General features: G+C 33.6%; 2 long non-coding RNA genes across 2 annotated transcripts; one reads left to right on the top strand and one right to left on the bottom strand.

Annotated features, from left to right (window-relative positions):
- Positions 1–234: 234 nt before the first annotated feature.
- LOC128556911 (uncharacterized) lies at positions 235–7241 on the bottom strand. The gene is made up of 4 exons (XR_008370893.1): positions 7105–7241; positions 6609–6836; positions 5936–6073; positions 235–5375 (listed from the first exon to the last, which is right to left on the bottom strand). It is a non-coding gene; the product is annotated as an uncharacterized LOC128556911 (long non-coding RNA).
- LOC128556910 (uncharacterized) lies at positions 6617–11320 on the top strand. Its single transcript, XR_008370892.1, has 3 exons — positions 6617–6750; positions 7120–8201; positions 10329–11320. It is a non-coding gene; the product is annotated as an uncharacterized LOC128556910 (long non-coding RNA).
- The last annotated feature ends 316 nt before the right edge of the window (positions 11321–11636 follow it).

Below are 11636 nucleotides of genomic sequence, written 5' to 3'. Positions count from 1 at the left end.
CCTTGAGCTAGTCAATAAGTCTTAAAATTTGGAATTCTCAAAAGTGGCACATTGGTGGGAGCCAAGATCACTCTGTGATCTCTTGTGATTAATTATTAAATATGATATTTTTCAGACGGTAAATAGGTATTAAAAAAGTGTGTGTGTGTGGTGGGTGTGTGTGTGGGGGGGGGGGGGGGGGGGGTAGTGATGCATGGACTGACAGAGCAGGGATGTGGGTATCCTTACATTTTTTACTTGTCCACGGACACTTAAAACTCCGCTTGTCCATATTCAAATTTCACTTGCTCTGATTTGTAATATCAAACCTTTATGAAACTGCAAATAGTCTGGAGATTGAGTTTTGTATTTAGGACAATGAAAAGAAAAATGCATATCACAGTAACTGTGGTAAGAATTAAGCTGTTAAAATATTTGCCTTTTAACGTTTATAAAAGTCCGAAATCGCGTAAGCAGGGTTCGGGATCTTTCGACGTCATGCCCGAAACACTGCCCATGCAATGGAGCAAAACCAGATGAATTCAGAGACAGACACTTAAAATGTTCCTACTTGTTTTTAGTCATACCTGCGATCTCTGTGTGCTTTTGATTTTAATTTGACTGACTACTGGCTCCCATATTTCCTTTGACAGTGGCTTATTGTCTCAGCAGTTGGAATCCTACTTGCAAACTTGTCATAATACTTTTTTAAATTGTTTACGTTTCTGATATATTATCATAGCCACCGAGTTACAGTGTGCGCGAGACCTAGTCAAAGAACCAATCAGATCATGGAAAGTGATGCTTAAAACACAGATGAATGTTGTTTTTTTTAACTGCAGCAATCGAGAGGCTTTCAGCAAGTACATCGCGGATTTCATACATTAAAATATCTTTATCACCTCCATACACTTGAAGCAACACACAATCTAAATGATATTTTTTGTTTTCTCATTTTATACCTGAAAAAGTCTGTTTGTCCGCGGACACACAGAATGAAACATGCACTTGTCCGCCGGCAAAAACATCACGAGTCGGACAAGTTGGACATAGGAATCCCATATCCCTGCGGGGTGGGTAGGTCAAAGAACTTCGAGCATCTATAGTCCATAAATAAAGCACAGACGAACAGCTATGTTTTCGTTTGGTTAGGTGTTTATCCATTCAAAGTTCGTATTTATCCAGCTCTGTTTCCTATACCAGTTAGGAATTATCCGCAAATTTAAACCCATCTCATAATCAAAACAATGTTTAAGCTATAAAAATCAGTTTCAAACTTTGATACTGTTAAACATTGTCAAAGAGATGTTTATGGAACTAATACAGTTGATAAGTAAGGCCTTACTGCAATTTCTGGTACTTTAAAACAATCAGAAACATAAATTATGTTCATTTTGAAGACTTCTTTGAGTACATTTTAATGAATTCCAGCCACATAATGTGACTTTTCGATTGAAATATTTAGTACACAAAACATGTTATCAATACAGGATATTATGACTATCAAACGTTTTACGCTAACATTGCATACTAACATAAAAACAAGAAAAAAGACATGGAAATTAACTACATACATCGTCTTTCTGTCAGCCATGTTGGCACTGAGTTAGGGTCGCTGAACAGAGTTAGGATTATCCGGGTACATAATGTGGTTATGATCTTATTCCGAAATGATGCTGTATAACGATAATCTGCTAAACGCTGAACGTTTGAAAGGCGAAAGAGACATGTCATCAAACGTCATATTTAAATGTGTATTTCTTATCAATTATAATTAAGATTAGATTAAGCCTATCAAACTATTATGCCATTTATATTATTAACATTACAATATCTGTTGAGATCAAGAAATCTGTAATTCTTTGCACTGACACTGATATTTTCTCAGATAACCATTTTCTCTCTAGGCTCAGCTCAACAAGTTACAATCAGAGATAAGATATGTCTTATTTTCTTTTCGGAAAATGCTGTTAAGGCTCGTCTACATTAAGTCCCGTCTACACACTACAAGAAAATCTTGTAGGGCTCATAAATCACTTGATAATTTATATCTTGGACAAGCAATTAGTGCTTTGCAATATTTCTTGAACTTGAAAGACACATTAATTTTAAATGGAGGGAAATCATGACAGGTAAATAAAAAGATGGCTACAAAGTGTTTATAAAGTTCAAATATTTGGACATTTAAAATGAACCATTGGTGAAAACATTTACTGAGAAAAACTCTAGTTGAAGTGATACATGTCCAGTTGAAGAACAAAGCTACTCAAAAGATATTATTTCAGGAAATATGATAAAACAGTCATATTTTGTTAATACCTCTGCGAAATGCAGTTCTTGAAATCATGAAGACTTCAAACCATTAAAGAACTGTTCATGAACAAACCTTCAACAGTTCTTGACTTGTGTTCATGAATTTTTGGACATGAACTGTCCTTCAAATGTGTTAATGAACAGTTCATGAACTACTAAAGAATCACACAGAGTTCTTGAATTGTCCATGATAAAAGGTTAAAGGAACAATCATGCTTGTAGTATGTAGACGGGCCTTTCAGCTAATACATTGAATTGAAAGTCTTTCATGTAAAGATAGCATTTGTCCTTTTAACGCTTATAAAACGGCAAAACACTTTATACTTTAAGTGATCGTTTACGGGTTGTCATTGACAAGTAGTTTCGTTTCAGGTAATTTATTGGTCTATACTGCTATTACATTCACTATACAATTATTTGAAGACTAATGTTTCTCGACGTAAATGATACTTGATACGCCTTTTGTAATATTTAATCTTTTTAAGAATACATTTAATCTAGGTTTAAGGGAATGCAAAAAGGACTTGACCTATAACCAGGTGCCTCTATGCACTATAACCAGCGCTTTTATGTATGATTATGTCAGGTTTATAAAGTTCCGCACGATGTTTGACGTTTTATTCAACAAATTTTCACAAAATGATATTTATTTTGTATAAGGGTTTATCATTTTCAAATTTCAAAGTAAAATAATCGTCAACGGTTTCGAACGTCGCAATGAAATATTCGCTGGATTTATCTATCATCGAAAAGGTAGTTTGGGGATAACGTTATGGGAGTAAGAGCATGACATGTTTCTAAGAAATTTTACGTAGCAACATTGTACAAGAAAGAGTTATAGTCGTTTCTACTTGAGACATAAATGTTTACTTGGTATACATTGTTTTGTACGTATATTTAGCGTTTAGTAAAGTGCTGGCATGTGCAAATTTTGAATAACATTTCCCTCTTCACGGGCTTTGCTTGCCTTTAAATTATCTTGAGTCAGTAATTCATAAAATTTGAGTTTGGACGTTATGTTGTTCTATCCTTGTTCCGAGGGCATTTGGCTTCTTCCTTGCCATTTATAAAGTAGATAAGAAGCGGTCTCGTGATAAGATAAAAACAGTCACCAAGATAAAAACAGTCACAACAATACCTATTAAATTTATTGAGGCATACATGGCACAAAAACACATAAAAGACACTCATTACTTACTCTTTAAGATAAATGAAATGATATAAGCATACAACCTTCAAATACAAACTTCGCATTTGAAATAAAGATGTGCAGTTGAAAGCACAGTATGCAACAATATAAACACATTGCAAATGAAACAATTAAACTGAAAGTAAATGACCCTGGCAAAATTATTTTGAGAAAAAAATGACACCATTTTATTGTAAGTATCACAAGGCAGTTCTTAATCACCTGCAAATCATACAGTTACTATGAAGCGTTTCTACTGCAGGATTTTGGACACAACCTTGAATTGATCACAGGTCAGAGTTTTGAAAAGATACATATCAGGAAATGCCCCGGGGAAAATTTGATATTTTCTGTATTTGGTATTGCTCTTTGTCAATGCAATGATTTTTATTATTAAACGTTAAGAATTTCACAATGTGGAAAACGTTGATAAAACTACATATAGAAAGAAAAAAGTGTGGCTGTCTTTTTAAAACGACAAAGACTAAACGAACCTAATAATAACAATTGAGAATTGACAGCAGCATTACTGTGTTATCCTCCTTTGTATGTAACACAGATAATAAATTCTCCATAGCTTCGATAGGATCGACTAAAATATATTATCTGTAGAAACTAAGAAAACGGTTCGTTTCTCTTGAAGGGTAAACCTGTATTTTATTATCAAGAGCTCTAATTTTGATTGTTATAGCACAAAATGAAGTGTTCCATCACAAAGGTACTTCACATCTGCTTCTTCAGATATTCTTCCGACAATATCAAACTAATTATAGAAGTAATAAAAAGTTTGGTCAACCAAACAAATCTCAACTCGCATTTCAAAATAGCGAATATTTCTTCTCAGAGTATACAAGCTATCATGTACATTATTGTTAAAAGTTTTATCATGTCAGTGCTAACTAGCAACAGTTGTTTGATATTTTCGAACTAAAATGTGATGCTCATTCATTAGACTCTCTATGCTATAAAGTCGAATGATGCATATGTTTCTTCCTTAGTTTCATCATTTACAGCTTGAATTTTGAGTTCCGTTCCTCCAAAAATAAGACTGACAGCTGCACCACCAGCTCTGCCGAACCAATCTCTGAAGTCTACACATATTTCCCCTATGCTAAAGCAACCGTCGTCATATATGAACTTTGGATCTTTATGTGGCGAGGCGAAAAGCTTTATAGTAAATCCTGTACTACAATCACGTAATGGTGAATAATTCTTTGTGGCACACTGTTCCTCTGGACTAACAGGCTGTCCGACCGTCACAAGCTTGTCAAAGACTCCGCGAGCCATTTGTTTTCCTTCGGTGTAAACCATCTTTTTTCTGCAATGAACTTGAGGGTCGAATTCTTTATACATTTTAAATCCGTAAGTGTATTTGGCAATTCTACAGGTGATTACTGAACTGTTATGTCCAAATATGACTATACGTTTCAAAACAGCAAGCCCTGCTTCGTGTGGTATTATTACTCTCATACTGATAAAGGCTGACTGTATCGCGTAACGCAGCATTGGTGAGTCTGAAAAGCCACCGACCATGAGAATTGATGTGTCCTTCCGGACTAGCTAATATAGTTTTAATATGATCTGTAATTTTCCTATTCGTTGTTTCGAACAACGACTGTGCGACCTCAGCTTCAACTCTCATTTGATCGCCCTCTAATGTTATTTTTCCACTCAGTTGTGGGTGCCTCCTGACTGCTTCCCTTATTTCCCCATTCTTCTCATTTCTAAAAAGCTCATGCAATGCTCAATGTATCTTGAACGTTACTTTTGACTCCATGTCAGGCTAAATAGTTGTCTATGGTTGTTCCTCCCCATGCACCACCGTTTGCCTTGTGAAGCTCTCGAAGCTTCCCGTCTGTCAGAACTTTATGTACTGTTACATCTGTTGTCCCACCTTTGAAAAGAAATATTATAATAATATCTTTACCACAGACACGGGAAATAATTGTTGAAAAAATACGATAAGGTTTGCCTGTTATGTTTGTTTATTGCAGTGCTTAAATATAGTGTTCTTCAATATTAACCTAGATTGACATTAAACGAAATGAATTAATCAATACAGGTAGATCATAAATGCTTTGAACACATACACGTGCTTGGGTAAATGAGTAGGATTAAAATTGATATAATTATGTGCTTGCTGGTACCACACCTAACCAGTATCTCTTACAATTATAGTTTTGCTCCAGATAATAGTCTTCTTTAATGGTAACCTAAAAGTAAAAAGACGTCAAAGTTTAAACCCTAGCTAGGTTGTACAAATATCTTTTAAACCATTGCTATATGCGATCATTGGAGCAACTAAAAGAATTGTTTTATAATTGCTTTAGATTTATGTCATTAAGGCAACAATTTAAGAGTATCACACATTAAACAGCATTTTAAAAGTGAAAATAGATAAAATAAAGAGTGGCTTTTAAACTTGCATACTAAAGTCGTTAGTCGCGTCCTTACCTCCAGCATCAAGCACCAAGTATTTTGAATTAGGTTGGAAGCAAGTGATTTTCTTTTTTGATGTTCCAATCATTTACAGAACATAGAAGCTGCCTCCGGTTCCAGTGCAAGCAGCAAGTTCTAACCGGGAATCCCAGCCTGAAACAGATACCTTTATTTGAATTTATCATAAGAAAAATTTGGAAAGTTATAAGTTTTGTCACCGCATAATGTGTTACCTTGATCACTAGAAGATAGATACAGAGAATAAAGGTCCACTGCGAAGACTTGGACATCTGGATTACATCATTGTCCTTCCTAGGCCCTGTTTTAAGCATGATTTTGCTTACAAAAAGTAAATGACTATCTGTAATGCAATAGTATATTTTGAATGTCATATACACAATATACGAGCAAAGTACGTATATACATGTACTATTGAAATGTCCTTGTTTTTTTCGTCATATCGTCATATGTAATTTATTGTTCAGCTTTGATGTGTTTAGTATGGGGACAGTATATTCATAACGGTAAACTTTACCTTGTGATATCAACAGCCCAGTATCTGTAAGTAAGCATAATCAAAACGGAATTGCATGACTTAGACCCTTAGATATGTGTTGTTTGTAATGTCTTAATTACTCAGGAAATGCACAATTTGCTATCAACTTTTATTCACTATGACAATACTGACTTTTACAGCAGCTTCTCTCATGAATTGTTTGGCAGCGTCATCCCATATTGCTGGAACTGTAAAAAACCCATCGGATATCTTTTATATCTACGCCACTGCCGTACATCCTCTCAGTACAAGACTGCATCATATGATCTTTCAGGTAACAAATGCCTTTTGCAAAAACATCCATTGCAAGCATTTCCTTTTCTTGTTTCGTCTCTTTATCTTTTTTGTCCTATGGACATCCTGTTGCAAGAGTAAAACTATACCTGTTTTGACTTTTACAAAAGAATAAAACATGCTTGTCAAATGTGCTTACTCTTCATGCTTAAATCAATCTGATTATTTTGGAAAAATATGACCAAACGAACTAACAAATAGATTTACCTCTTTCGCTTGATCATTTTGTCTTTAAAATGTCAGATTAGTCATTTAGTTTTACAAGTTTCACAAATGTTGGCTCTAATTATAAATTTTAAGTATTACATGCTATGCTTAATTCCATACATCATACTTTTGAATCATACAGCATCATCTTAAACCTTCTGAAGTAGAACCAGTCATGATGTTCGTTGTCCAAGGCCAGGTCGCTGTATCTGTCCTCAGCTTCGAACCCAAAAGAGTCGAACTGACCATTTGGCCGGAAGAGAACACAAGAAGAAGTCTTCAGTGAGATCGATACTCTTGACCCTGTTGTCCATGAACTTGCGCATATTTTAAGCAGATCGTGTTCAAACTCGTGTGGAAATGAAAAGGCGTAACCGGAATAGGTTGTGCCAAAATCGATGGCTGCAACTAGTAGTGTTGAATCTCTTGACATGATTTTATACCTTTAAAAGAAACACTGAATACATTATCCTCTGGGAAAAATAATTTCATTACAAAGTGTTGACACCGATCGTTCTTACGACGAGCAAGTGAAAAATGAAATATTCACTTGTAAGATCCCATCAGTTTAAAAGCATTCTTTCTCCGAACTGGTGAAAAAGAGAGGAATAGCATATTAACATACATCATATACCCTGATCCATACCTACCCGTTTGAAGGAAATAGTTGGAAAATGGCATTTAGTTTCTGTTTCTGATATGAATAGTTAACTTCCCTGTACTAATTCCATGAAATGATTTGTTTTTTCAGATTACAATTTTCTTCCTTATTTGCAAACCTATTTCATTGATAAAATTTATTTCATTGTTTTCATGTATGAACAATAACAAATTTGATATTTTATTACTCTGTATACTCATTTAAAACTAGCGTACTTGGTCAATTATAATCATTCTTGTTTTAGTAGGCGAAAGAGCCTTTTTGGTACATCTCCATTAAGTACGAATAATATATACGTGTTTATTAGAAATATTTGTGAACAATTAAAACAGTCCCATTGTATAGATATGTGTTTGGATCAATCACATATGAATATAAGCATGTTATAACGCGATAAAAATAGTCACTGCCTAACTTATAAACCTTGCTTACAACAAGAAATAATAGTAAACTATTTGCAATTTACTTCCTCTTTATTTTCAACGAACTCTGTACGGTTTCGTAGAAGCCGCCCGGGCATGCCCCACTTATGATCTTGTGATTACAATGGCAGACTTTTACACGTAAGTATACAAACAATATTTAAATAATTGAATGTTTGTTATAACATATTTAGGTATGAAAATATGTTAGTGTATAATAATTTTAAATGTTTGCACTGTATGTCAGTATACGATAACGGCATTTGTTTCGTAATTGTAAATTAGGTCATTTATACATGTCGGAGCATGCTCCTGTTTGTTTATTGATATCCGTTCGATGTGTTTAACGAATATGGTTTAGGGTGTTAAGGTTTCGTAAACAATAATAGTTTTGAAAAGATAACATGTTTGAAGGTTTTGTATGGCTGATGGTTTTAGGTCACACGGGCACCGTTTAAAGCAACACGGAAGAAACTGGATTACCCTCAATGTATTATTTCAGGATCGGCCGGGTACCTGGGACAAAACTCATGGAGACACGACGCGAAGTGTTTACCATGCAATTAGAACTCAATTTAGCAATATTTTAGTTAAACTGGAATTTCACGCCAGTATCATGTAATTATAACTCATGAAATTAAAAGATATAGCAGTTGAATGACTTATATGTCCGACACAGTAAATAGATACTGGTAACTAGTACATTTCTGTTTGAATGATATGTTTAAACGTAAGCAGTTTTCGTTTCGCTACACTAATTTAAAATTGAAAAAGTATAACATGACCTAGCCATAAAGCTTGACGGCCGATAGGTTAAGATCTATCTTAACTTTAAAGAAAATTTACACAATAAAATTTAACCCAATTTATTCATTGCATTTAATTTAATGTGGAATATTGAACTTTACACAATTATTAAAATAAACCATTAAAACCTACAACTAATAATTTACATATAAAACATTATGAGGTCCATAAGACTGAATAATCAGTTACAAAATTTGAACACTAAATCCAGTTGCTAAAAACAAACTCCAATTTTCGTATTGTAATAATAATAATCATTTATGTTACAATACGAAAAAAAAACGTTATTGGATTGCGAAAATGAATATTATTATATCAAAAGTAACAAAAACTTGTCCTTAACTTAAGACTGTTTTCTTATCTTTTATGGAAAATTCAATAAAATCATTGTTTAGGAATGATGAAATATTATTGCTATTACATCAACATACTTTATATGAACAGCTTAATAATAACATAAGAGTAAGCAACAGTATACACTTGACTAATCTTCTATATTCTTATAGATTTTATAAACTATATACATCAGCAATCTTCAAATGCCAAAAGTCTCCCTGTTCTTTGATTCAGTGTTGTTATATCTTTTGGTCCTTTGGGATCATGGTGTTCATTCGATATCTATTCAATAGAGATCCGCTTAAGTCGATGCTACATAGCATGAGAGGGTGTTGCACTTTCGGTAATCTGTTTTGAACAGACTCAATCAACCTGTGTCTGCTTTTATTTTGCTGCGTTGCATATTATGCTTCCAAAGGAAACCGACGTTTTGGCAATATCGATTGACATTCAAATTTAGCACATATATACAGCTATTATTATAACTTCTGAAAATTACAGCAAAATTGATAATGATAACCACAATAGTATTGTTGTTTATTCAGTGAAAGTCATATGGTACAATTAAACTAATTCTAAGAAACTCGCTTAGATCTAAGTTGTATGGAAACTGGAGCATATTAAAGTGATACGCGAGATACCTATTCTGGCGTGATATTCTGCAATTTGTCCCTCATTAAGATTAACCTTAGCCTGCTGGCGGCAAGTGATTCTGCCTTTGCGACCAGTGCAGACCAAGATGAGCCTGCACATCCGTGCAGGCTGGTCATGATCTGCACTGTTCGTTTCTCAGTCAGTTAATTTTCAGTGAACACCCCTTTGAATAATAAATGGTATTGCTCAAATTGAATGATGGACCGGTCCATTTTAGAAATTTAGCAGGCTAAGGGTTAAACACGCACTGGGGATAACAATTTCGAATTATAGCACATTTGCTCCAATGCCATGCAAATAGTTTAAAACGGTGTTATTTGTACCAAAAATATTTTACAGAGAGAAGAGTATTAATTCCATCAATTAATTGTCATAGAAATCTAATTGTATAGATTCAGTTCAGTAAAAAATTAACTGTTCTTTATCTTTTTCACAAAACAAAGCATAAACGGCATTACTCTTTTCTTTCAGACAACACATTCACGTTAAAATGGCACAAAAGGATAGCAGAGTACTTCAGCCCAAATTTGATGTGATAACATTTTCTGATTGAAGTAAGGGAACGGAGAGTGTTGATGTACATGAAGATGATTAATTGACACTACATCTTTATAAACCAAAAGGAATGTTTCGTGTGAAGTCAACAAAGTACAGCTCTTAGACATGGTTTGTTTCGGAGATACCTCGACATGCAGCAGTGATTTAAAAGTACCATTATCTGACATTTCAAAATACTACTGTCTTACTTTTCTATTACATATTAATCCTCGACAAACTTTCAAACTTAGAAATTTGTTAGGAAAAAAATTCTTGTCCATGCACATATGATAATAAACAAACAACGGACGAAACGGAGAACAAACGTTACATTAAACTTGCGTACTATCACGTGAAATACTTTTGCAGTTCTATTGTAGCATTACGTTCATAACAACTGGATACATCATGACTTCTTTATCATAGATATCAGAAATAGTGAAATGGAAATATTCCGAATAAAATTTGCTGTTTGTGCTCTAGTGAATGATTCTTATTCTTGTGATGACAAAAAAAAGTTGGATATTACATGTTAATATATGGATTTTATTCTTGGAGGTAGGTTTATTTTCAAATACATAAGAAGAACTGCTTTACTCTGTATGTCCGCAAAATTTTTTTGACCTACCGTTATTTTTTGTTTTGTTTTGTTTTTACGTAGTTTACTTTAATCTCGAAAAAAATTCCATTTACAATTACAAAGGGTAACTATAACTTGTATCTGAAATTTCTGTGTTGGTAGTTTAATTATTTAAGGCAATCCAAAAATTACTTTCCTGTTATCTTTTGATTTGATACATCTGTAAGTTACGTTATATTTACACTAATAAGAACAGTTACTAATATTTCAAATCCTGGACTTACAAATGTATATAATTAAATAAAAATAGAATTATTAGAATGTTTCAATAAAATATTTCATTTAATGTGACTTCTGTCTTTTGCACTGCAGCACAATAGCTTTATCATTTGGTTTATAAACATGCTTCTGTCATGAAAAGGCATAATGGTGATGATTATTTCAATCCTCTTTTATATCATTTGAACACAAGTAACTTAATCAAATGTTATATTGACTTGGATATTTAAACACTTTCGTAAAAACTATATTTATTTATGGCCAAGTTAGATTTTGCTGTCATCATGCGCACAGACCGTTATCCAGTATTTGTTCACAAACTATACTCGTCGTCTTGAGAAATATTATGGTTCATCTGGGTAGAAATGAAAAGGATTCTGAAA

This window comes from Mercenaria mercenaria, chromosome 5 (assembly GCF_021730395.1).
Source record: "Mercenaria mercenaria strain notata chromosome 5, MADL_Memer_1, whole genome shotgun sequence".
NCBI classification, from domain to species: Eukaryota; Metazoa; Mollusca; class Bivalvia; order Venerida; family Veneridae; genus Mercenaria; species Mercenaria mercenaria.
This window is presented reverse-complemented; position numbering and strand designations above follow the sequence as displayed.